Genomic DNA, 27,554 nt, shown 5'->3' on the forward strand with positions numbered 1-27,554 from the left:
TGGATCTGTATTATAAAAGCTAAGCACATCTGGAAGCTGGGCTTGTGAAAAGGCATACCTTGCATTGTCATGTGCATAGTAAAGTGGAATTTCTGTTTCGAGTTGCAACTTTGGAATCAAGTTTGTTTTCAGGAGTTTTGTGTAGACATGAGTAGATATGAGCATATAGCAGAATCCATTGACTGAATTCTAGGAGTGTGAGTACAGTTTGATTTTATTTGCAACATCTGTAGGGAAACTACTGATGAAAGTTGCATTGTCGAATAAATAGTAATATAATGGCTAATATTTATTCAGTTTTTTTCTACAATGGTACTATTATCAATCATCTCTATTACATAGATGAAGAAATGTTGGGTTAGAAGGTTATGTGATCTTCCTGAACTCACAAACCTGTTAAATGATATTATCAGGATTTATACCAAGTTCTCTCTGACCCTAAAGTCCAAGTTCTTCATCAAGATCTATGCATGACCTTGAGAAAACACATTCTAATATTCTGCAAAGAAATAAATCTAAAATTGATTAGAAAAAGAGAGATGAGGCATGAGATTCAGTTAATTCAATTTGTTAGAGCATATTAATAAAAAATGTTTTCTGTTGTGCTCTCCCACATTGGAAAGTCATTTTTATCCATAAGCCTGAGTCATAGTGTGCAAACCAAACCCAGAAAGCTGACCTGCAAATATTATACAAGATGCTGCCTTCAAGTGGGACCTAGTAACACAGTTTGTGGTTCAGCATGAAATATCACCTTTGTCAAATTTCACACACACTTCAGTATTATAATCCCAATGGTAACAATATCCCAGCTTTATAGCTCTGTGTCTCAACAATAGCTTGTTTAAAGAAATAATAATTTTGGATATTAAAGAGATACTTTAAATTTTTAGTGTTAAATATTAAGTCTATGTTTAGGGATATCATTGAGTACAGAGCAGTCAGGAGTTAGAATACTTGGAATTCAATACATGTTGATCAGAAATAACAGTTTTTTAATCTTGCAAAAAGTTTACTCAAAAAAATGTTTAAACGATTTGTATGACAAATGCAGGTAAAAGCTGAACAATTACATTATTTAATTGTTTTCCAATATTTCAATTAAATTCCTATGAAAATAAAATGGGCTTTGATTAAAATTTTGATGGAACAAATTAATCACTACTGTATTGGTTGAGAAGATGCACTCATATTCATTATTCATTCAACCTGTCTTAATTTGGTATGAACTGCACCCTGGCCTTGTTCTAGGTGTTGAGTACATAATGATATGCAGAAGACAGACATTCCATTAGGGAGTTTACAGTCTAGAGGGAGCCAGACAGAAGAATCACTGTATCCTGACAAATAAGAAACTTCATATGTCCCATGGTGACAACTTGAAAGCTTATAACATAGTAGGGCAAATGAGATAGGATGCAGACAGAGAGGTGGGTAATGATGTATCATACATAGTTTATAAAGAAAATAAAAAGCCTTTATTCTTTAAATTGAGAGCAAAAGAAAGTCAGTGCATGTCATTAACCAGAGACTGCTGTAATCCAATTTATGTTAAATTTTGTTTCTCTCTTGTTGCCATGTGGAGAATGAAATGTAGGAGGGATGGGTAAGAAGGGAGATCGGAACTAGGACATTGCAATGTCCAAATATAGAGCACCAGTAGTAATATGGTAGATGATTGTGGCTCAAATAGGGTTGGTTTTCGTGCAAATGAAGATAGTGAAATATGCGAGGTTAAAAAGTCAGAACACAGAGATCAGTCATGAAGGGAAGAAGGGTAAACTGAAATGAGTATGAGTTATGTGGCAAGGAGAAATTGCTAAGGACAGCATTTAAGTTCCTAGATTGTGCAACTGGGTGTGCGGTGGTACCATTTATTGAGATTTTTTAAAAATTTGAAAAAGGACAAAGCTTAAGGAAAAGAAACTATAAGTTTGGTTTTTAAATTGCATTTGAATTGGTTTTTGCATTGTTTGATTGAATCTGTAAAGCACAGTGGACCCGCTGTTGAGACATTTAAGTGAAGATATTGACTAAGCTGTTGCATACACTGATGTAGATCTCTAAAATGAGTTCTGGAATACTGACTAACATGGATGAACCTCCTATAAAAAATAAAGTAAAAATTAACTTGGTGCTATGTGGAATCCTATTATATCCAGGAAATTCATCCTAGAAAAGTTAAAAAAAAATGCTTGTTAATACTTATCACTTGGTTTAAAACTCATTATAGAAAGAACAGGAAAATATGAATATGTTGGGGAAAATTAACAAAAACGGAGCCTCTTTGTATAAAAGTGAAAAACATTTTAGAGCCAATGCCATGCACACAGAAGTATAGTACACTCAAAGAAATGTTTTTTTCCTTATTTTTTTTGAGTTGTGTAGGCTTGAGTATATACTGATATAACATGCCTCATTTGGATATGTATTTTTATCACACCTATAAATATTAACTATATATGGTGCATATGCAGATGAAATGCTAATAAATTTATAAAAGTATAACATGCTACTAAAGACAACCATTTTGCAAACACCGCATAGTCCCAAATTATTCTCTGAAGATTTCCCATTGTTTTTTTAAAAAGTAGAAACAGAAGCAATAAGACAGTAGTGAATATTTTAGTAACACAGAATGCCCAGTGAAACAGAATTTGTATTTTAAAGATTTGTACTTGGGCTTTTATAGTGTTTTCAGAATTAATGTCCCAAACTAATAAACTCAGATAGCTACAGATAACCCCAAACTAACCACCTGCCTCCACTTACCCATTTTCTTTTTTTCTTATAATACAGACATAATAAGGTGTCAGATAAAACTTGCAAGTTAATGCAAGTAGATGACGTATGATCTGTTAAGCTTGGAAAAAAGGAGAAAAATAAAACTGTTAAAGAAGTAAGGCCTCAGTTGAAGAAGGCAAAAAAGGACAAAGACCACTGATAAAAGCAAAGTAAGGCACCTGGGGGACATGTTTGATAAAAAGTAAAATAAAGTGGAAGTGAATAAGAGTTCAAAAGATTGTCACGGATACCATAACTAGGAAAGGAAGAAAAAGGAGAGCCACAATAATAGTAAGTACCCCTCCCTGCAGTAAAAGAAACACCATGTCTTCGGAAAAGCTCAACTAGAGATATAGCCTAGTGAACTTACTGGACTATAAAAATAAAGTTCTTCAGACATTCAAGCAAAAAGATCCATTCCCTTACTCTATTAGTCAGCAAATATTTATTGACTGCTTACTCTGTTTTAGGCATTTTGCCAGTTGTGGAAAGAATGGTGAACAGGACAGATAAAAGACCATGTTCTCATGGCGCTTATGCAGAAAAAAAATATCAGCTTGGCTCCCAAGCCTCTTATTAGTCATTATTAATGCCTGGAACCTGTGGATCAATGCCTGAAATGACTTTGGAAAATAAAATGAAGAAAATGTGTCTGAAGAGCTCTATACCCAGCCAAACTGCCCTTCTATATAAGGAAAACAAACAATTTTGAACATGCAAGTATTCAGACAATATTGTGTCTACTAACCACTGTTGAAGAAACCATTAGTGGATGTAGCCCATCCAAATAAGAAATGAATAGAGAAACTAAGGCGAAGGGGCTGACAGCTTAGCATGGAAACCAACTACAAATGACTGGGAATAAAACAAATATGGCGATTATTTTAGAAAAGAGAACATAGAATATTTAAACGCTCAATGAGGAAATAATACAGCTGTTTAAATCTAGTAAAATATACGTAAAACTGAATAAAATTGATTTTAAAAATGTAATTTACTATGTTTGAGCTCAGAGTGGTTACAAAATTTTACTGACCATTGGTAATAAAACGAATTCATGAAATTGTAAAGCACTACCTTGTAAAATAGCACTAGGCCCAATTGATTCTGTGGATGAATCTTATGACACATTTAATACATGGATAATCTAAAGTTATCTAATATATTCCAGAGCATAGAAGAAAATTGAATACTTTCATATTATGTTGAAAGCATCATAACACTGACGTGCAAATCTAACAGAGAACAATAAAAGATAATTATAGATCAGTCTCATGTGTGGTTACTGATACAAATGCCTGAATAAATTTTAGTACACTACTAATGTGGATTCATACCATAGAAGCAAGGATGAGTTTGCATTAAGGGATCAACTGTGCTTAATACTTGGTTTGGACCTTTTTTCCCCATTTTATTTCACTTTCCTTCTATTTGGTGAATTTGGAAAGCAAACAACACACTCCCAAGACTCCCTTGTAATTAACATTCTGGATGTGAATTTGATTTATGCTAATATAGAAGGAAAAAACAAGGAAAGTCAGTGCCATCTGACTGGGGCAGTGTTGATAGAAAAACAGCCTCTGGTAGGAGTGAGTGTTGGCAGGAGCTCTTCCACTGTTGGGTCATTAGTTTCATGGGTGTGGTAGCTGCAGTGTCTTGACTTTGGATCACAGAGGCAGTTATGTGACCTAGACACCAAAACACCTGCTAGCTCCTTGACTCTCCCTTTCCCTATCCCAGCCAGGCATATCTGATTACTTATATTTGCCTTCATTTCACTCCTCCTCTCTTGGTACAGTGGTATAGAAGCCTCTTCTCCTAACTGAGGTTAAATCTACAACTTTACTTCTGCATGCCTCTCCCATTCCTTCCCACCTGTGTGGGTTACTCTTCTGATTGTGTCTACCATGATTTTGAATCTACCAAATTTTCCTACCAAGATTTAGACATATTCAAACAACTCTTAGCTTTAACAAATTGTCATCTACTACTTCTTACAACCTCCAAAAACTTGTTGTTTAGGTCAAGCTAAGCTTATTAGACAGTAAGTACTAACAGCAAGAAAGAACACTACCTTGGCAGAATCTTCACAGTGTCTGAATGAGGATAGGTAAAGTATGTATTTATAGAGTTCTAGGGCCTAGGCTGAATGTTTTTGCAGTGGATTTCAAAAGTAGAAAACTGGGTTGGAATTGGGCAAAGGTTATGACTGGATTGGTGAGCAAAGCAAGTCAAACATTAAAGCAAGTTTTGGGTAAAGTATTAGTCTTAATAGATAAATTATTTTAGATGATTCAGAGTCATATCTCACAGGAAGAAGTGTAAGTTCCTTGTCATCAATACTGTTTTACTTAGATACAGTCTGGTCTTGGTATTGTTTTACACAAAGGTAGAAAATTCTGTTTCATTTTTAAAGCAAAGAAAGAAGCAAACAAAAGCTCTCAAACTCAAGTTCCTTTTATTTAGCACACTCTTTCTCTTCCTCCTTAAAATTAAAGTTTTTGGAAGTGCTATCTATTTTCTTTTTCTCCCCAGATACTACAATCTATTAATCTGCTTCTACTTTTGTAAGGTCACTAATAATTAACAAGTATATAATTTTCACTTAGTTTTCTTATTTGATCTCTCACCTTTTAGGCACTGCCAAACCCTTGTTGGAAACCTCACCCATCTCTTGGCTTGCAGGATGTCATCCTCTCCTCCTGTCTGCCTGCCCCTTCTCAGTTTCCTTTATAGAGTTCCTCTTCTCTGCTGTGCACTACATGCAGGGCTCTGCCTGATAAATCAAATTATATCTATTGAGGTCTTCTATTTAAAAGAATTAATTGGTAAGTTTCAACTTTCTCCCCAACCATCACTCAACATATTTAGTTTATAAACCCAGTTTATTACAGTTAGTTATTATTGTTTACATTATGGTTTTATTTTTAGAATTAAAAATGTATAACTAGTATATATTTACAATTATTTTGACTTAGTTATCTGATTACCATCCTTTTTAATTCTCAAAACAGTATTATTAAACTTTTAAATCATTTTGATTTTTCTTCTGGTCATCTAAGCTATACTTTTGAATTCACATGGGAGAGTAAAGAGGGAGAAATGTGGAGATAGTATACATTCAGAGCTTTGCATTTCCAAAAGGTATTTTTTCTCTCTTTTTTTCATATTAGAAAAACAAGGTGGTTATAGGATTTCTAATTCCAAGAATGCTGTACAAACATTTAGGTGTAATTTTTTCTTCTACAAATTAATGCTCTAGAGAATAGAAACTCAATTTTTATTCCTTTCTGATAATAACTTTCTTGAAAAACTATTCCTTGTCTCCCAACATTAGGTTTTGTTTTAGGCCTTGAAACTCATAGATTTCATCAAAAGATAACTAGGTTTACTCCCTTTTGTTCTCTCCCATCTTTATTTCCTTCCTTCCTTCTTTCCTTCCTTCCTTCTCCCTTCCTTCTTTCTCACTTTCTTTTTTCTTTTTCTTACTTACCTTCTTCCTTCCTTCCTTCCCTCCCCCCCTCTTTTCTTCCCTCCCGCTTCCTCCCTTTGCCTTGCCTTTGCCCTGCCCCTTCCCTTTTCTAGTCTTCCCTTCCCTTCCCTTCTCTACTTTTTACTCTCTCTCCTTCTGTCTTTCTTTCTGTTTTATGCTTTTCTTTTCTGATACTGAAGGGACATTTTGAATAATCAGAAATAGTCTTCAATTGAAGAGAATTGCAGATTTGTCTGGAAATTTTTTTTTTTTCAGCAAAATGATACGCTGTGTTGGAAGTCTCAATACTGTAATGATGTCATTACAAATTAACAAATGTATTTATTTGCATCTGCTCTCAAGCAATGTTCCTAGAGGATATGTGTGTGTGTGTGTCTGTATGTTTGTTTCAAAAATTGTCAAACTAATTCACATTCCCACCAACAGTGTATAAGTGTTCCATTTTCTCAGCAGCCTCACCACCATCTGTTTTTTTTTTGACTTTTTAACAAAAGCCATTCTGACTGGTGTGAGATGGTATCTCAGTGTGGTTTTGATTTGCATTTCTCTGATGATTAGTGGTGATTAGCGTTTTTTCATTGGCAGTTTGATGATTTCTCAAAGAATTGAGAGTTGAATTACCATTTGATCCAGCAATCTTGTTACCAGGTGCATACCCAAAGGCAAGTAAATCATTCTACCAAAAAGACACATGCACCCATATGTTTGTCACTATTTACAATAGAAAAGACATGGAATCAACCCAGGTGCCCACCAATGGCAGATTGGAATGTTTTTAAAAATGTGATACATATACATTATGGAATACTATGCAGCCATTAAAAATGATGAAATCATGTTCTTTGCAGCAACATGGATGCAGCTGGAAACCATTTTCCTAAGTGAACAAACACAGAAACAGAAAAGCAAATACCACATGTTCTCACTTATAAATGGTCGTAAGAATGGTTACAATAGACACTGAGGAATACAAGGGTTAGGAGGGGATTAAGGGTGGAAATAAACTAACTTTTGGGTACTGTGCTCACTACCTGGGTAACGAAATCATTTGTACTCCAAACCTCAGCATCACACAAAATACATTTGTAATAAATCTGCACATGTACTCCCTGATTCTAAAATAAAAGTTAAAAGTAAAGAATAAATTGTCAAACTGATTTCATGCTTTCTTCGTTGGCTTATTTATTACTATTTTTTAAATTGACTTTTATTTCTTACTTTTTATAAGAACAGTTTATATTATGGATATTAATCATTCGCTGATTTTTTTCTTGTTACTCTGCAGGCCACTTTGCTTTTAACATTTTAAATGATGTCTACCAGTATAAGATCTTAAATATTTTTGTAGACAAGTTTATCATTGTTTTCTATTTTTTTCTTCCTACAGAAGATATTGCTTATATAAAGTTTCTATAAGTACTCTTCTATAGTTTCCCCCAGACGTTTATGTATGTATTTATATTTAATGTTTTAATCAATCTGCATAACTTGTTTGTATGTGCATGTGTGTGTGTATACTGGATGAGGTAAGTCTCTAACATGATTTTTGTCTTTGACTCCATTTTATACAAAATCAATCTTTCTCTCAATGTTCAGAAAAATAATGTTTACTGCTAGCAAAATTTATACATATATGCATAGATTTATTTCACACTCTCCGATATGGTTTGGCTGTGTCCCCACCCAAATCTCATCTTAAATATCCATATGTTGGGGGGAGGATCTGGTGGGAGGTAACTGAATCATGGGGGCAAGTCTTTTCAGTGCTGTTCTTGTGATAATGAATAAGTTGCATGAGATCTGATGGTTTTAAAAATGGGAGTTTTCCTGCACAAACTCTCTTCTCTTGTCCGCTGTCACGTGAGATGTGCCTTTCACCTTCACCATGATTGTGAGGCCTCCCCAGCCATGTGGAACTGTAAATCCACTAAATCTCTTACTTTGTAAATTACCCATTCTTGGGTATGTCTTTATCAGCTGCGTGAAAATTGACTAATACAGTAAATTGATGCCAGTAGAGTGGGGTACTGCTGAAAATATAACCAAAAATGTGGAAACGACTTTGGAACAGTGTAACAGGCAGAGGATGGAATAGATTGAAGGGCTCAAAAGAAGACAGGAAAATGTGGGAAGGTTTGGAACTTCCTAGAGACTTGTTGAATGACTTCCCAAAATGCTAGTAGCAATATGGACAATGAAGTCCAAGATAAGGTAGTCTCAGATGGAAATGAAGAACTTGTTGGGAACTGGAGCAAAGGTGACTCTTGTTATGTTTTAGCAAAGAGACTGGAGGCATTTTGCCCCTGCCCTAGAGATCTGTGGAACTTTGAAATTGAGAGATAATTTAGGGTATCTGGAAGAAGAAATTTCTAAGTAGCAAAGCATTCAAGATGAGACATGTGTGCTGTTAAAGGCATTCAGTTTTACAAGGGAAGCAGAGCATAAAAGTTCAGAAAATTTGCAGCCTGGCAATGTAATAGAAAACAAAATCTCGTTTTCTAAGGATAAATTCAAGCTGGCTGCAGAAATTTACATAAGTAACAAGGAAATGAATATTAATCCCAAAGAGAAAGGGGAAATTGTCTCCAGGGCGTGTCAGAAGTCTTCACAGCAGCCCCTCCCATCATAGGATTGGAGGCCTAGGAAGAAAAAGTGGTTTCATGGACCAGGCTTAGGGTCCTTTGCTGTATGTAGCCTAGGGACTTGGTACCCTGCAACCCAGTGGCTCCAACTATGACCAAAAGGGGCCAATGTAGAGCTCAGGCCATGGCTTCACAGGGTGCAAGCCTTAAGCCTTAGCAGTTTCCATGTGATATTGAGCCTGGGAGCACACAGAAGTCAACAATTGAGGTTTGAGAACCTCTGCCTAGATTGCAGTGGATGTATGGAAATACCTGGATGTCCAGGCAGATGTCTGCTGCAGAGATGGAGCCCTCATGGAGAACCTATGCTAGGGCAGTGCAGAAGGGAAATGTGGGGTTGGAGCCCCCACATAGAGTCCCTACTGAGGCACCACCTAGTGGAGCTGTGAGAAGAGGGTCACCAACCTCCAGACCCTATAATGGTAGATCCACTGACAACCTGTACCATGCGCCTAAAAAAGCTGCAGACACTCAATGCCAGACTGGTAAAGCAGAAAGCAGCCAGGAGAGAGGCTGTACTCTGCAACACCACAGTGGCAGGGCTGCCCAAGACCATGAGAACCCACCTCTTGCATCAGCATGACCTGGATATGAGACATGGAGTCAAAGGAGATCATTTTGGAGCTTTAAGATTTAACTGCCCTGCTGTATTGCAGACTTGCATGGGGCCTGTAGCCTCTTTCGTTTTGGCCAGTTTCTTCCATTTGGAAATGCTGTGTTTACCCAATGCCTTTATCCCCATTGGATTTAGGAAATAACTAACTTGCTTTTGATTTTACATGCTCATAGGCAGAAGGGAGTTGCCTTGTCTTGGAAGATACTTTGGACTGAGAACTTTTGAGTTAATGCTGAAATGAGTTAAGACTTCAGGGAATGTTAAAAAGACATGAGTGGTTTTGAAATGTGGGGACATGAGATATGGGAGGGGCTTGAGTGGAATGATATGGTTTGGCTTCTCCCCACTCAAATCTCATCTTAAATTTCCTTGTGTTGTAGGACAGACCCAGTGGGAGGTAATTGAATCAAGGGGGCAGGTCTTTCAAGTGCTGTTTTCATGATAGTGAGTAAGTCTCACAAGATCTGATGGTTTTAAAAATGGGAATTTCCCTGAACAAGCTCTCTCTCTTCTCTTTTCTGCTGCCATGTGAGACGTGCCTTTCACGTTCCACCATGATTTTGATGCCTCCCCAGCCATGTGGAACTGTAAGTCAATGAAACCTCTTTCTTTGTAAATTTCCCAGTCTTGGGTATGTCTTTATCACCAGTGTGAAAATGGACTAATACACTCTTTATTCTATTTTACTGACCTATCTGTCTATTACTGTGTGTATGCTACAGTGTTTTACTTGTCTGGATTTTTATTATGATGTCATATTTTCCAGACCACTAATTCTCAATCTTATGTCAATTCATATCACTAGGGAATTTTTGGAAGGTGTGAAGTGTTTTACAGTGTCACAATGACTGAGGGTATATCATTAGCTTTAATAAGTGAGGGCCAGAGATGTTAACATATTACAATAAATGAAAAAGTCCAACCCAACAAATAATTACCTTTACCAAAATTTCAATAATGCTTCTCAGCCAGAAATGGTGGTTCATGCCTGTAATCCCAGCACTTTGGGAGTCTGAGGCAAGCAGATCACCTGAGGTCAGGAGTTTGAGACCAGCCTGGCCAACATAGTGAAACCCCCTCTCTACTAAAAATATAAAAAAATTAGCCAGGTATGGTGGTGGGTGCCCGTAATTGCAGCTACTCAGGAGGCTGAGGTAGGAGAATTGCTTGCACCCAGGAGGCTGAGATTGCAATGAGCCAAGATAGTACCATTGCAGTCCAGTCTGGGTGACAGAGCAAGAATCCATCTCAAAAACAAAAATATTAATAATAATACTTTTATGTAAGAAATTGGTTTCAAGGAAAAAAGAAGCAAGAAATCAATCAAACAAAAACTAGTTTAGAATCAGTTTATCAAGTACAATTTAAAAATTTGAATTTGATTAACAATTATTTAAATTTATTAGCTGATTTGGAGGAGAATGAACAATTACAGATAATTAAGAATTAAGATTGATGCTTATCATCCATGAAAAAGCATTCTTAATTTGTTTTATATTTATAGGAAAGTTGTATTTTTTCCTCCACTCAGATTTTACACATTCTTATCAGATTAATCTAGGGGAAATTTAGACATTTTGCTATCACTGTAAATGATTTTTTAAAATATTTCACTACATTTTTATTATGTATATCCATTAGATTTTCTAGTCATGATAGCTTGTGCATGTGACTAGTAAAGACATATAATTTTGTTGCTGTTGTTGAAATTGTACTCAATTCTTTTTCCTCTCACTTGGGAATTTATTTCTTCTTAAATAAATTTTATTGTGTATATTTAAGATATGCAGCATGTTGTTATAAGATATAGTAAAACAGTCATTATAGTGGAACAAATTAACATATCCATCATCTCACATAGTTACACATTGTCTTCCCCTGCCCCTTGGCAAGAACAGCTATAATTTACTAATTTAGCAAAACTCCTGAATACAATACACTGTTATTAGCTATAGTCCTCATGCTGTACATCCAATCTTTCTACTCCTTTATCCCATGTATTTGCTACTTTATATCTTTTCATCTACTTCCCTTATTTTCTCTCTTCACCCTGATAACCATTGCTCTACTCTCTCTGTATATATTTGACCTTTATTTTTAGGTTGCATGTAACCTAAAGTGCCAGCATGTAATATTTTATTTCTGTGTCTGGCATGTGATTTATTTTACTTAGCATAATGTCCTCTAGGTTCATCTATACTTTAATAAATGGCAGTGTCTCTTCCTTTTTTAAGGCTGAATAATATTCCATTGCATTTTTACTACTATTTCTTTATCTATTAGTCCATTGATGGACACCTCGGTTGTTTCTATAGCTCGGCTATTGTGAATAATGCTACAGTGGACATGAGAGTGCAGGTATGTTTATGAGGTGTTGATTTTATTTCCCTTGGGTATATACACAGGGGAGGGATTGTTGTATTACATAGACGTTCTATTAGTAGGTTCTTTAGGAACTGCCATACTGTTTTCCATAATGACTGCATCAATCTACATTCCCACCAACAGCATACTCGGGTTCCCTTTCCTCTACACTCTCTCCAGAACCCCTTATTTCTTTTTTCTTTTCTTTTCTTTTCTTTATTTATTTTGAGATGGAGTCTCACTCTGTTGCCAGGATGGAGTGCAGTGGTGCGATCTCGGCTCACTGTAAGCTCCGCCTCCCGGGTTCAAGCAATTCTCCTGCCTCAGCCTCCCGAGTAGCTGGGGCTATGGCATGCACCACCACATCCAGGTAATTTTTGTATTTTTAGTAGAGACGGGGTTTCACAATGTTGGCCATGATGGTCTCAATCTCTGGACCTTGTGATCCACCTGCCTGGGCCTACCAATTCTTTTTAATAATAGCTAATTTAACAGGTGCAAAGTCGTATCTCATAGTGGTTTTAATTTGAATTTCCCTGATGATTAGTGATATTGAGCATCTTTTCATATTACCTCTTGGCCATTTTTGTGATATCTTTGGAGAAATTTTTATACAAGTCTTTTGCCTATTTTTAAATCAGGTTATATGTTTTCTTGCTATTGAGTTGCATGAATTTTTTATAACTCTTGGATATTAACTCCTTATCTAATATTTTTCCAAATTATAGGTTGCCTTTTTATTTTCTTGACTGTTTATTTTGCTGTGCAGGAGCTTTTTAGTTTGATGTAGTCCAGTTTATTTATTTTTGCTTTGGATGCCTCAGCTTTTGATGTGATATCCAATAAATTATTGCAAGGCAAATGTCAAAGAACTCTTCACCTATGTTTTCTTCTAGGATTTTTATGGTTTCAGGTCTTACATTTATATTTTTTATACATTTTTTTTTTGAGACAGAGTCTCGCTCTGTTGCCCAAACTGGAGTGCAATGGCTCAAGCTCTGCTCACTGCAAGCTCCGCCTCCCAGGTTCATGCCATTCTCCTGCCTCAGCCTCCTGAGTAGCTGGGACTACAGGCGCCTGCCACCACGCCTGGCTAATTTTTTGTGTTTTTAGTGGAGACAGGGTTTCACCATGTTAGCCAGGATGGTCTCGATTTCCTGACCTCATGATCCGCCCACCTCGGCCTCCCAAAGTGCTGGGATTTCAGGTGTGAGCCACCGTGCCCGACCACCTTTTATACATTTTTGAGTTGATTTATGTGTATGGTGTAAGATAAAGGTCTAATTTCATGCTTTTGCAAATGAAGACATGGTTTTCTTAAAATGATTTATGGAAGGATTAACTTTTCACCATTGTGTCTTTTTGGTGCCCTAGTCACAAATTAATTGACCATATATGTTTGAATTTATTTTTGAGCTCTATATTTTGTTCCCCTCATCTATGTGTCTGCTTTTATGTTGGAACCATGCTACTTTGATTACTGTAGCATTGTAATATGATTTTAAATCAAGAAATGTGATGCTTCCAAATTTGTTTCCCCACTCCTCTACCTCAGGATTGCTTTGACAATTTAGGGGGTTTTTTTGGGTCCAATTTTAGCATTAGTTTTTCTATTTCTGTGAAGAATGCCATTGGGATATTAATAGGAACTGCATTAAATCTATATATTGCTTTATGTAGTATGGACTTTTTAACAACATTAATTCTTTTAATCCATGACCATGGAATATATTTTATTTATTTGCTTTTTCTTTAATTTCTGATATCGTTTGGCTGTGTCCCCACCCAAATCTCATCTTAAATTGTAGATCCCATAATCCCCATGTGTTGTGGGAGGGACCCGGTGGGCAGTGGCAGGTAGTTTAATTATGGGGACAGTTACCCACATGCTGTTCTCATGATAGTGAGTGAGTTTTCACAAGATATGATGGTTTTATAAGGGGCATTTCCCCCTTTTTGCTCAGCACTTCTCCTTGCTGCCATCATGTGAAGAAGGATGTGCTTGCTTTACCTTCTGCCATGATTGTAAGTTTCCTGAGGCCCCTCTCAGCCATGCTTAACTGTGAGTCAATTAAACCTTTTTCCTTTATAAATTACCATGTCTCAGGTATGTCTTTATTAGCAGCATGAGAATGGACTAATACAATTTCTTTCATCAATGTTCTATAGTTTTCAGTGGACAATCTTTCACCTCCTGGTTAAATTTATTCCTAAGTATTTTATTATTTAATATTATCATAAATGGGATTCTTTTCTTGATTTTTTTTTTTTGGGTAGGCAATTCTCTGTGTATAAAAATGCCATGGATTTTTTATATTGATTTTATATTCTGCAATTTTACTGAACTCATTAATTAAAGCTAACAGTTTTTCAATGGAATCTTTGGCATTTTCTACATATAGGATTATGTATGCTGCAAATAGAGAAAATTTTACTTCTTCTTTTCTGGTTTGGATACTTTTTATTTATTTTTATTTGTCTAATTGTTCTTGACAGCACTACCAGTACTATGTTGAAAAGAAGGAGCTAGAGTGTGCATATTTGCCTTGTGCCAGATCTTAAAGAAAAAGTCTCAGTTTCTCCCCATTAGCTATGATGTTAGCTATGGGTTTTTCATAAATGGCCTTTATTATGTGAAGGAACTTTCCTTATATACCTAAATTCTTAGAAGTTTTTTATCAATAAATGATGTTGAAATTTGTTGAATGCTTTTGCTGAATCAATTGATATGATCATGTTGTTTTTGCCTTTTATTCTATTAATATGATGTAACACATTTGTTGATTTGAATTTGGTAAACCAGCTTTGCATACCAGGAATAAATTCCACTTTATCATGATGCATAATTTATTTTATGTGCTGTTGAATTTGATTTGCTAATTTTTTTTAGGAATTTTGCATTAATATGCATAAGAGATATTGGCCTGTAGTTTTATTTTCTTGTGGTATCTTTGGCTCATATATGATAGTCATGCTGGCCTTGTAAAATATGTTAGGAAGTATTCTACTGTTTGGAAGAGTTTTAAAACTATTGGTATTAATGCTTCTTTGAAAGCTTTGTAGAATTCAAACGTAAAGCCATCTGGTCCTGGGCATTTTTGGGGGGGAAGGTGGGGAGGCTTTTAATTACAGCTTTAATTTATTCTTTTGTTATTGGTCTCTTCAGGCTTTATATTTCTTTTTGATTCAATCCTGTTAGGTTGTAATTTTCTAGGAATTTATCCATTTTTTGAGGCTATCAAACTTATTGGCATATAATTTTTCTAATAGTCCAACATCCTTTTTGTTTCTGAGGAGTCTGTTGTAATACATCCAATTTTACTTCTGATTTTACATATTTGAATCTTCTCTCTTTGTTTCTTAGGTAATTTAACTAAGTTTTTGTTAATTTTTGTGTATTTTTAAAAAATAACCATTAGTTTTATAGCTATTTTTGTATAGGTTTTCTATTATTTATTTATTTATTTTCTATTCTTCACCATTTTATTCCTTTTGCTAACTTTTGATTTAGTTTGTTCTTGCTTTCCTAGATCCTTGAGGCATAATGTTAGGCCATTCATTTGAGAAACTTTTTTTTCATTTTTTCTTCATTTCTGAAGGACAGATACAATGGGCATAGTATTCTTGGTTGACAGTTTTTGATTCTGTTTTGTTTTCTCACACTTTGAATAAAACATCTCATTGTCTCCTGGCCTGTAAGATTTCTGCTGAGAAATATGCTGATAGTCTACATGATTTTCTGCTATGTCACTTGACACTTTTCTCTTGCCACTTGTAAAATTCTCTTTGTCTTTGACTTTTGTTATTTTAATAATAATGTGCCTCAGAGAGGACCTTTTTGGGTTGAATCTGTTTGAGAATATTTGAGCTCCATGGATCTGGATGTTTATATTTCTTCCAACACTTTGGTTTTTTTCAGCAATTATTTCACTAAATAAGCTTTTTGACCTTATCTTCATCTCTCTTCTTTCTAGAACTCTGATAATGTGAATATTTAATTTACTTAATTGTGTCCCAGGAGTCTCATATGCTATTTTTATTGTTTTTTATTATTCTTTCTTCTTCTCCTGTCACTTGGTAATTTCAAAAGACCTATCTTTAAGTTCACATGTACTTTCTTCTGCTAGATCTAGTCTATTGATGAAGCTCTTGATTATATTTTATATTACATTCATTGAATTCTTCAACTTCAAGATTTGTGTTTGGTTCTCTTTTATGATATTTATCTCTTTGTTAAATTTCTCATTTAAAGCATGAACTGTTTTTTTCTGATTTTTTTAATTGCCTTTTTGTATTCTCTTTTATCTTGTTGAGTTTTCTTAGGATTATTATTTTGAGTTTTTTGGGGGGAATTTGTAAATTTTCTTTACTTTGAGAAAGCTACGGGAGAATTATTGTGTTCCTTTGGGGGTGTATACTTCTTTGCTTTTTCATGTGGTTTGTGCCACTGTGTGGATGTCTGCACATTCAGTAGAAAAATCACCTCTCCAAATTTTAGATTGGCTTTCATAGAAAAAGATTTTCACCTTCATATGGACCTTAGAGTACCAGATGGAAAGGGTATGTTGACTGTTTCTGAGTGGATGAGATAGTATAGCATCTATGCCATACTATCAACTCCTTCATTTGCACTCAAAATCTGGATGCCTCAGAGGCCTAGGCTGTAGGAGTCTATGGAAATGGCTATGGAAGTGTAGGTTGTTAAGACCCTTGGTGGCAAGAGCTTTTGGGATTCTTCTCTCCTCATTTTTCCTTACAATAGACAGTCTTGGTTCCTTCTTGGGGTCCAAGGGGGATACCTCTTCAACATACAAAGGGGATCCCTCTTCATGTTGAATATGATACAGCCCACAATCAGCTTCAGAAGTTATGGGTTCTAGGCTGCAAGTGCTCAGAGTGGTTGTGGTGCTGAGGTCCTGTTCTCAGGGTCCAGAGAACCTATTGTGCCACCTGGGTCTCAGGGCATATGTTCAGTTTCTGAGTCAGTGTGGGATGTGGATTGCCTACAAAGCTAGGGTCTGTGACTCTGAGAACCCCCAGCAGCTCAGGCCCTGGGGGACAAGTTTTAGCTGTAATTCTGTCCCTGAAGGACAGGTTATAGAACTGCCCTGGCTCCAGGGAAAAGAGGATTCTCTGGAGATTTGAGCACATGCAGCAGAGTACAGCTGGAATTTGCAAATGAGATCCAACAGGGCACTATGGCTACTCAGTCACCAGAAGATGCAGCATCACATAGTGGTGACTCTGGATCTAAGATGGTGGGATACAGCAGTATTTTCAGGTTCAGTGGCAGCAATAAACCCAGAATGGCAGAGCAAGCTATCACTTGAGCCCTGGGGGACAGGGGACAGCTCAGTGATGATTCCATTCCCTGGGTAGGAGGTTGTGTCAGCAGCTCAGACTCTAGGGTGTTATTCTAGTTCCAGAGCAGCAGGGTACTACAGTTGTTTGGCCTATATGGGATTGTGTCTCAGCTCAGTCAATGCTCTGTTTCCCTGGGATGTGGGGTACCATGTCAGTTCAGTTCTGGGATGCACAGATGCTTGACTTGGCCAAAGAACCAATTCCCCATGAGTTAGGGCTCCATTTCAGCTCAAGCACAGGAAGAGTGTGACTGCTTTGGGCAGCTAAAGTACCATTTCTCTGTGAGGTAGCACACTGCTTCAGCTTAGCCCCTGAGGGGCATGGCACAGCAGTAGCTGAGAAGAGCAGATGGAATGGCTTCATGGCAACTTGTCCCCATATGTTAGCATGTAGTATAAGCTTGGCCCAAGGGTGATGAGCCACGAGGTGAGAGTGGTTCAGAGGTGACAAAGCCTGACCAATGGAATGGTATCTTGATTATTTGTCCCCAAGCAATATTTATGGTTCCAAGACGGTGTAGTATGATAGTAGTTCGGGCCATGTCGGGAGGTATGAGTGGGATGGATACAGTGTCGATGCCTTCTCTGGGTCAGGGGGTGGGGTGCAGCTGTGTGCATCCCAGGCAGCTCCCTCAGCTGGGCTTAGTGCTTGTGAGGATTGCAGTAGTTCCTACTGTGAGGACTGTAGGTATTCAAGGTGGTGATGGGGGATGATGGGGTCCACTTGCTTACCTTTTCCCTATAGGAAGAATTTCCCCTTGGTTCTAAGTGGATTCCAACTAGGTGATGGAGAGACAGCGGCAAGATGTTTCCTTCTGTTCTCTATGTGGCTATCCTGGGCTTCTTTGATCTACAAGGTTTCTGTTACTTCTTTCATGTACTCCAGTGCTCTCCTTCCGTTATTTTCATTAGAAAATATTATTTTCATTAGAAAATATTACTGTTTCTGCTGTCTTTGTAGGGGAGATGAGTGCTGGGGGCTTCTATTTGGCCATCTTGCTTTCAATCATTTTTTTGGAAGTGTTTTACTGGGCTTACTTTTAAAAATTTGTGTTTTATGAATTCCCTTGTTTTCTTTTGAGACAGATAATCATGTTTTATGCAACAGTGATATTTTCCTATCATTCTCACATATCCTATATGTATTAGTTCGTATAATCAAATTAACTAGAAGCAGAAGCAGTAGCCACAGTGGCATCTCTGTCTTATTTCTCATTTTAATGGAATCTCCATTAATGTTTTATCAGCACATATATTGTGTTTTGGTTCTTATTAGATATGCTTAGCTAAATTTTCTTTCTATTCTCAGGATATTAAGTACTTTTTATAAAGAAACTTTAATCCGAAGACAAGTGTTTCAGCTTTGAGAAAAACATTTTTGCAATGATTATTGCTTAATTTGTTTAGGATAAGATAAAAAGTGGTAGATACTTAGTTGACCAAGTTGTTACAGTAACAGTTTAAAAAGTGATTACAGTAACAGTTGCACAAATGCTCCTTCTCTTTGTACTCATACATTTTTAATTATGTTTTCCTCAAACTTGAAGTGATTCTAATGTTGCTATTACTTCAACAGAACCACAAATAGTTAACTAACACCTATAAAGTATATACTATGTGCTGGGCAGTATTCCATGTGATATATGTATCTATATATCTATCTATATATCACATATATAGATAGATATATAGATATATATATATACACACCAATTTTTCCTCAAGGTGTATCATTTGGTAGAGATATTATTATCTTTATTGTACAAACATTGAACCAGTTATAGTAAAGAAAAAGTGATATTTTCAAAACCATCCAGGTGATTATTGGCCATAATGGAAGGTATTGGGTGATGATGGCACGTTAACCAAATGCCTCTCAAAACCCCTCCCCATTTAAATCTCAAATAATGATTTCTTCTGTTATATTTCTGTATATCACCAAGAGATGAACTTCTGTTTCTCTCCTGTTTGTTTTGCATTCTTGCATTCTTTCTCATGCATAATAATGATCTGTGTTTTGATTTGTGTCTTTTGGATCCACCATTTATTATTTTCTGCTGTATGTAGCAGTGGTAGTATCCAGCAACAGATCTTGTTGATGGCACTGGTAGTACCTCTCGGGCATCCAAACAAGCGTATTTCTTCATCATACTCTTGGCTGTGGTTCCCTCTACAAAGCTTCTGTTGTTTTCTGCCCATTTTCTTAGCAGGTACCCCATCATGCCAGCTAATTCTGTGAGCTATCCTTTTATTAGCTAGAACTGCTTTTTCTGCTCACATCCAAAATTTCTAACTGAGAGAGAAATTGTTACCTGGGAATGGGGTGCATCAGATACTTTCAAGGAAATGTGGAAACTATTAATTGTTCATCTGGCATAGCTGGAGCAGAAACCAGTCAAAATCTTGCTTAAATGCCAAGACAGGAATTCAGTAATAGTGAAAAAGCTAATTAAATTGTTGTCTGTAGTCACCTGGCATCAAGTGCTCATTGCAGAGATGGCTTTGGGAATTGAGTTGCCCCCACCACAGAATAGTGGGGTGTACGTGAGGAATTTATGGACTTAGAGAAGGGGCAGCTGTTTTGAACATCAGTGGACAGCTTAAAGAAACAGAATGACAAGTTAAAATCCTTGAATTCTAGGCTCATAGCACAGACTGAAATCCATGGAGTTTCTAGGATCAAGATAAAAGAATCTCTTATCTTTTGTTGCTGCAGGGACTGAGCTGGCAAAAAACAAAATGTGGTATTAGAGATAGTAAAATTAGACTATCAGTTGAATTCAGAGCTTTTCCTCGTCTCTTATGTAAAAATTAGAGAATTGGTAGGGAAAGATATTTTGGCACCCTGAACACTAACTCCCATTGATATCCCATTGACACTGAAGAATACACTATGAAAATTCCTTGTACCTCTTCTTAAAGACACCCATCGTGACTTACCAAGGTAAGGATGCCCTAGGAAAATGGAAATGCTAAGATCTTTAGGAGATGCTTAGACACAAGCATTAAACACATTAATCTATTTTGCCAGTTGGGAGGATTTTCTCTCTAAAACCTACTGGATGACTTGTGGAGCTCATGGGCAAAATAATGCCACAAGAAGTCAAATTTTCTTTTGTGCTTTGATAATAGTTTCAAAATGCCTTAAATATCAACTTACCAGAATTTATGGCAAATGGCTGCCAGCTTGCCTAGAAACTAGATAAAGGATCTCAAAGGAACTGACCTGGGGGACTAATGACAGATATTTTTTTGGTGGGGGTAGGGGATTGGGGAAGAGCAGCATGGAAGAATTTTTTAAAATGGGCTCAGAACATAAAGAATATTCATGCTACATATTAATCCAAAGGACATTTCTAGCCAAACAGCTCATAATATTTAGATGGACAAGATAACCTAATCTCCCAATGTAGGTCATCCTCCTTCTGTAGCAACTTTAGAATTTAATGAACAAAGTGGCCATGGTTGAAAAGATAGTGGCTACTCACAAGCACAACAACACAGGATTCTCTTTAGCAGTATACCAAGATATTTTACCAAAAGTCATAAATACAAACCTATAATACTATAGGATAATTGTTTGGACAAGTGTTTGTTTGGAATCAGTTGATGATTGTTTTACTGCTTTTGTCGTGAAGAATTCAGGTAGTGCCTCAAGTCAGCATCGTTATACCTTACACAACTGAATGCTTAATTCAATGTCATTATATTTCTCATAATTTCTTCCAAGCAAGGAACTCAATTTCCTATGAACAAAGCAGGAAAATGGGATAATGCCCTTAGGTTTCTTTAGTCTTATATACTTTATTGAAGAATAAGTTAGGTATCATGTCATAGGATACTACCTATGATTTGAAACATTTGAAACATATATATTGCTATTTATTTCACAGTCAGTATACAATAGAATGGAAATTAGTACATCTTCCAATTAAACCTAATTAGTTATTCACAATATCTTTATTCCTATCTCTGAAATAATGGGAATACTGGTTTAGAAACTAGTAATATTCAAGGGAGAAATGTTACACCAGGGTATTCAGTAATGGTTGCATGGGAGTAAACATTGCCAGCTGGCCAATTCAGAATCTCATGACCTGAGTCAACAAACAATAAAGTGGGTTAGTGTGTTGTATAGGGTAATTGATATTGAAAGTCAAGAGGAAAGATAATTGATGATACATAATACATCAGGAAGGGTGGGTCCCCAGTTGGTCCCACGGGGAATTTTTATGTGACCATATTTATTTGTAAAAGACTGAGCTATACATATAAAACTGGCAAGAGTTCAGAACCCCTAGGAATGAAAGATTTACATAAATCTACTTCTCCTTTCTTTCAGTCAGTACTATGGCAAGACCAAGACTGGGTCTAGGAGATCTTGGTTCAATATGGAGATTATCCAAGGATTCTAGTGTTGGAGCCAGATGCTATAACTGAAGAGGGTTAAAACTGTCTCCTTTTGGGACACTGGTAAACTGGATTTTTGCTATGAGAGGGAGTTTCATAGTACAAGACAGGAAGTTTTTTTGATTAGAATGGGCAAAAGATTTTATATGAATTCTGGGTTGCCAAAGAGATAATTGCTAGTGGGAATGTTGTGAACTTATCATGCACATGTTTACCTTATTTGGGATTAAAATCCATACTATGGGCTGGGCGTGGTGGCTCACGCCTGTAATCTCAGTACTTTGGGAGGCCGAGGCGGATGGATCATGAGGTCAGGAGTTTGAAAAGATCCTGACCAACATGGTGAAACCCTGTCTCTACTAAAAATACAAAAATTAGCCGGGCATGGTAGCATGCATCTGTAGTCCCAGCTACTCCATTCCACTCCAGTCTGGGTGACAGAGCAAGACTCTGTCAAAAAAAAAAAAAAAATCCTTACTATGTAAATCTTGGAGGAATCCAGAATTTAAGGTCAGACTAAGAAGGTCATACATGCTTCTTTCTTTCCCCTGGCACCTAGAGCAGGGCAACTGACTAGGTTCAACCTACTGGATGGCCCACTATGAATTTTCAGGAAGTAATACAAAATTTAAAAAGGCCTGTGAAAAATTATTGACCATCGCTGTGTTCATGGCAGCTGTGCCCAGTGACAGTAGGTCTAGTTCAGTGGTATTCAGGAACAACAGAGTGAGTGGTTCCTGTGTTCTAACCAGGAAATTCCTCCAGTGGAAATTACCTGTATTTTCTGATGTTTGACCTTCCTGTTTTCCCAAATACAGTTATCAAGCTTTTGAGTTAATTCTAGTATCTACTCAGTAGGCTCCTGTCTATTGAATCTTTTCAGGATTCAAATCCAACTTCAACATTACCTCCAATAAAATGCTCTCCCTGGACCCTACATTGGTAATTGAAATGCCATTCTAAAAGCTTCATATTATAGCTCCTGTCATGGCACTTCTCATATTTTGTTATAATTGTTTTCTTTGTCATATTAACTTCCCAAGTAGAAAGTCGAAAGGACTAAAACTTTCCTGTGGTTAAGAAAATCTAGGCTCATATAAGGTTTGATAAAGTAGGAATCCTGCAACTGTGTTTCTAATCAATGAGTATAGTTGACCTCTGGTTGTTACCTTACACAGTTACAAAGTTATTGCCTCTCAGCTCACGCTGTTTCTTCTACACTCTGCTCTGTGAAGCTGGACTGGAAATCTGCAAGCTTCATGTGTGCTTTGCCAGCTGCCTTCCTCTTAGCCTTGGCTAGTAGAAAGCACTAGAGGGAGCTGTAAGGATGGAAGAGGGAAAAGAGACTTGCTCCATCTTGTTTGTTTGGTGCTGGCTTCCTGTTTGCTTCCTGTCATTGAGCATCACCTTAGCCTCATCTCACCTCTTCCTGCGGGTAGCAGCAGTTTGTCTCTGTAGAATGTTTAATTGACTTTGCAGTTCTTCAACATTTGCAGAATTCTTCTCAATGTGCTCCTGCAAAAACAGCAGCCCCTGATGCTGTCAATCAGCATTCCTCTTCAGAGGCCTGGGTCCTAGTCCCATAAGATATTTCCCTCAAGCAAAGAGACACAGGCATGGGTGAAGCAGCACACTTTATCTGAGGTCTGAGTTTCAGCTCTGCACAGATCTTCCTCCAAGATTGTGTTTGCATACCTGGTCCTAGTAGGGTAGCTGCAGCCTATAGAAACTCCTTCCATAACAATGCAATTATTTTTCTTTTTGCCATTTTAAGTCTTTAGTACCTAATTAACAATTATTTATAAAAAACCATTTCTGTTAAAATAACTGACTTGATTTTGTCTTCTGGATGGACCCTAACTGATACACAATCATTCTAGAGTAGTATATGCAAAAGCATGCTTGATGGTACCCTGAACTGTTCTGGCCCGTTTAAACCACAAGTAGCCAGAAAAGTGCATTCTCCTGCATGTGATATATTGACTCAGAGAACTAGAACAATCCAGGTGCTTAGGCCAATTGGAATTGTATTTTCAGTATTCAAAATCAAAAGATGTAATGAGGATGTTCATGTTTTACTCTATTTTTGTATTGTTTATTTACAAAATTAATCATGTCAGGGTATTGCATAGAACAGATTATGTACTCAAATTGGATAATTTGAGATGAAATTAATAAAATGATGATCTACAAAAGCTGGAACAGGGTATAGAGAAATCAAAAGAGATTTCTATACCCCAGGGCCAGTTATAGTGGAGAGACCTGTTATCACCCTTATATCTGAAAGGACTAAAACCCGTAGAGCGATTTGTGTAGCAAGCGTCACCTGTCAAGAGCTGTGACCTTTGGCAGAGGTATACAATCAACCTGCAGAAAAGGAGCGAGGAAACTAAATTTTCCTACCTACCTCTGATCTCCTGCCAGGGATATCCATTAGCCAAGCTCAACTAGAAACTGCAGGGCAAGGGAAACACTTGATGCAGTTCATAGAGATCATTGTCCTGTGGGTCTACCAGGGAGCAGTGGAGGGCAGAAGATCTGATAGAGTGAATGGAATACAGCTTCAAAAAACGAGTTAATTATAAGCATAATTGAAATATTTTTAATAATGGAACGTTTTCAGGAAGAAATCTTTTTGAATACATGAGGAATGTATTCTGAGAGCAGGGAGGGAATGGGATGGGAAGAGAGGAGAACATTTACAAAGCATTTCTGGAAGCATAGAAGTTAAATATCAAAGAAAAACACTCTGTCATCTGATAACATGAGAGGAATTGGAAATATAAGTGTTCTAAATAACACTTTTACTTTTAACAATAAATACAGATTTTTAGCACACTTTCATCTTGATTCTGGGAAGCATTTTAGTGCTTAGTAGCATTAAGCAACACTGAAACAGATTGACAAATACCTCCAAACATATATAACATGTGTATGTATGTATGCTTTAACATTTCAAAATATAATGGCTAAGTTTCAAAGCATTTATAATTAATTAAGCTGTTTTCACAGCCCTTTAGAAGAATATTTTTCCAGGATAGCTGACTGCATAATGCTTTGCATGATTTATTTATAGACTACTAATGAAGACATATCTAATCATCATAATTAATTGGTATTTTTGTGTTTTGGGGCCTAATCACAAAATCTTTTATATGCTGGCTCAAAGTAAACCTGGCTATGGGGCAAACATTTAGGACAAACCCTGCTTGTTGTTTTTAATATACAGCTCCATTTCATTGATTTGTTTATTCAACATTTCTGACTCTGATTATACAATGCCAGTATAAGCAGCCCATTTGGTCAATTTAACTTTTTAAAATACTTTCTTAAACAAACAAAAAGAAATCAGAGGAATCATATTTGGCATAGTAGATAAAAACTTCAGTTTTTTACATTATTTATTGTGTTGTGTTACTATCAGATAGTGATACTGTTTATAAGAATTTTGATTACCTTGAAGTGAAAGCAGAATTATTCTCTTCTAATTTACTTGTTAATTTTCCTTTTTCTTTTACTCATATGAAAAGTAATTTGAACTCACTGTTACGAGACAAATTAAGATTGTGTTCTGTGTATTTTTTATAGCTATTGGGAGTTCCTGAGGAAAACTCTCAGAACACCCACTTTCATGTTTAGATAATGAAATAGTGAGAAATTACACCAAGAGCAAAGGTGAATATCAAATATCTCTTTTATTTTGAAGAGAGGCCAGTTTAGTATGTGGCTTTTATGCTTTTATTTGCGGCAAGCACTAAAATTACACTGGTGTTTACCCTTTGTCCACAAACAGAAACATATAGAAGCCTGCCCGGGAAGAGCAGGGTAGAACTTATATTCTCTTTGGTCAGCTTCCCAGAGGAAGAAGAAGGCCAGAATGAAGCCGGGTATGTCCAGCTATTCTTTCTCAAATTTATAAATTTCTTAAATCACTGCACCTCCCATGGGCAGAATGAGCTAAGAGAGAGGGGACTAGAATTTTACTAATTAATCTCCTCTCAAAGAAGAATTTCAGATTAAAGATTTCCATCTATTAAAAAGAAGGAAGGAAAAACAAATATTTTGTATTTTCCAATGGCTATATTCAGTTTAAGTGATCCTTTGAATATTTTAACATTAAAATATTCTAAACATTTTATCTGATATGTTTAATCCTATCATGAATCCCAAATATCACCTCAGTGTTTGCTTCAGGTAAACCAACCTGTGAGAGGTGCCCATTGTTCTACGAATATGAGCAAGTTCTTCTTAAAAAGAGACAATAATTCAAACAGATTATAAGACAATGATTGAATATTAATAATGATAGTGAGAAATTAGATATAACATAATGTATTTAGTTTTTATTTGAAACTTTTCCATAGTTCTGAACCTTCCTTTGCTTTTTAACTAAAACACCATTTATTTGATCTCCTGCAAAGGATAGTGAGTTTTCTGGATGGTGACTTCTACTGAAGTTTCTGGAATTGGAATAACTTTCCTAACTAAATTAGTATATTAACTAATTTTATTTTTTGTGATTCTTCTGTATCTATGAATTTCATTTAAACTGACTACCTAGTGACCCAACGTAATTTACTTGCTTCTGCAAACATTCTGATTAAATCAGTCATTATTAAGCCCTTCTGAGAAGCCACGAAGAAGAAAGGAAAAAGTGAATATTCCATCAATAAAAGGGAATCAACCTGAGAGACAGATAAACATCATTAGCATTAATTAGTCTAATAAAATTGTTTAAAAATTTCAGCAATAGAAAAATATGGGGCCCAAAAAGGTCATATTTCTAAGTTAATGAATTTATGAAGATGAGAATTGTATAACTGTTTGTATTAGCTTGGGCTTCTATTAAAAAAATCATAGACTGGTGACTTTAGAGCAGACATTTATTTCTCAAATTTGGAAACTGGAAAGTCTAAATTCAAGGTGCCACTCAATACAACTTCTGGTAGAAGTCTTCTTTCTAGCTTGTAGACAGCCGTCTTCATCCTGTGTCATAATATGATGGAGAGAAAGCAATTTCTGCTCTTCTTCTTCTTCTTCTTATAACACCAATAATTCCATCATGAGGGCCCCACCCTCATAACCACATGTAGCCCTAATTACCTCTCATTGCCTCCATCTCCAAATACCATCACATTGTGCATTAGGACTTCAACATATGAGTCGAGTCTTGGGGGGACCCAATTCAGTCCATAGCACTAGTCACAAAAATATATATATATTTGAGATGAGCAGAAAACTTTGCTTTTCAGATTATGGAGAAATACGTGGATTCCAGTAGGTATCACCTTAGGAATACTGAACTTCAGATGAAGAGACAGGGGGCTGAGTTCCATTGTGGCGCTGAATGCCTAAAAGGCTTGAGATGGCTTAAAAAATGTCTGTAACTTTACGTTCCCCAGGAATAAGATGGGGCTACCGAAAGATCTTTCATAGGGTTGTGTGTATTTCTAAATGAGATAAGATATATACTCTACATGTCGAAACAATAATAGAAAATTAAAGGTAAGATATCACAACGTAATTTCTTCATTTCAGATACTGACACTATATATATATACACACACACACACACACACACTACATTTTAAAGGAATTATGAGAAAGATGGAGTATTTGAGAAATGAGCAATTTTGAGAAAAGAAGAGCTAGTCTATATGAAAGATGTTTAGGGAACTATATTTTAAGCCTTCCACCACTGACTGTCTTATGAAATTTTCCACACTCCTTATTGGATATTGTTCTTCCTGAGGATTTTAAACTGTACTTTTGCATCCAATTGTTTGAACCATTTAAGTAGAGTTGACTGATTTCAGAAGCAGTGCTGTTAAAAATGGTGGGTAATTTGTTAAAGAAGGAAAACAAAACAGGGAGAAAAAACA

At 36.3% G+C, this 27,554-nt stretch overlaps 1 long non-coding RNA gene across 1 annotated transcript in view; it reads left to right on the forward strand.

Moving 5' to 3' along the window:
* The first annotated feature begins 7,869 nt into the window (after positions 1-7,869).
* LOC129038929 (uncharacterized) overlaps positions 7,870-27,554 on the forward strand; it is a 71,233-nt gene continuing 51,548 nt past the window's right edge. The window contains exons 1-3 of the long non-coding RNA XR_008503254.2: positions 7,870-10,122; positions 21,605-21,735; positions 25,466-25,559. This is a non-coding gene — a long non-coding RNA (uncharacterized LOC129038929). The remainder of the gene's footprint in view (positions 10,123-21,604; positions 21,736-25,465; positions 25,560-27,554) is intronic.

Source organism: Pongo pygmaeus, chromosome 5 (genome assembly GCF_028885625.2).
Source record: "Pongo pygmaeus isolate AG05252 chromosome 5, NHGRI_mPonPyg2-v2.0_pri, whole genome shotgun sequence".
NCBI lineage: Eukaryota > Metazoa > Chordata > Mammalia > Primates > Hominidae > Pongo > Pongo pygmaeus.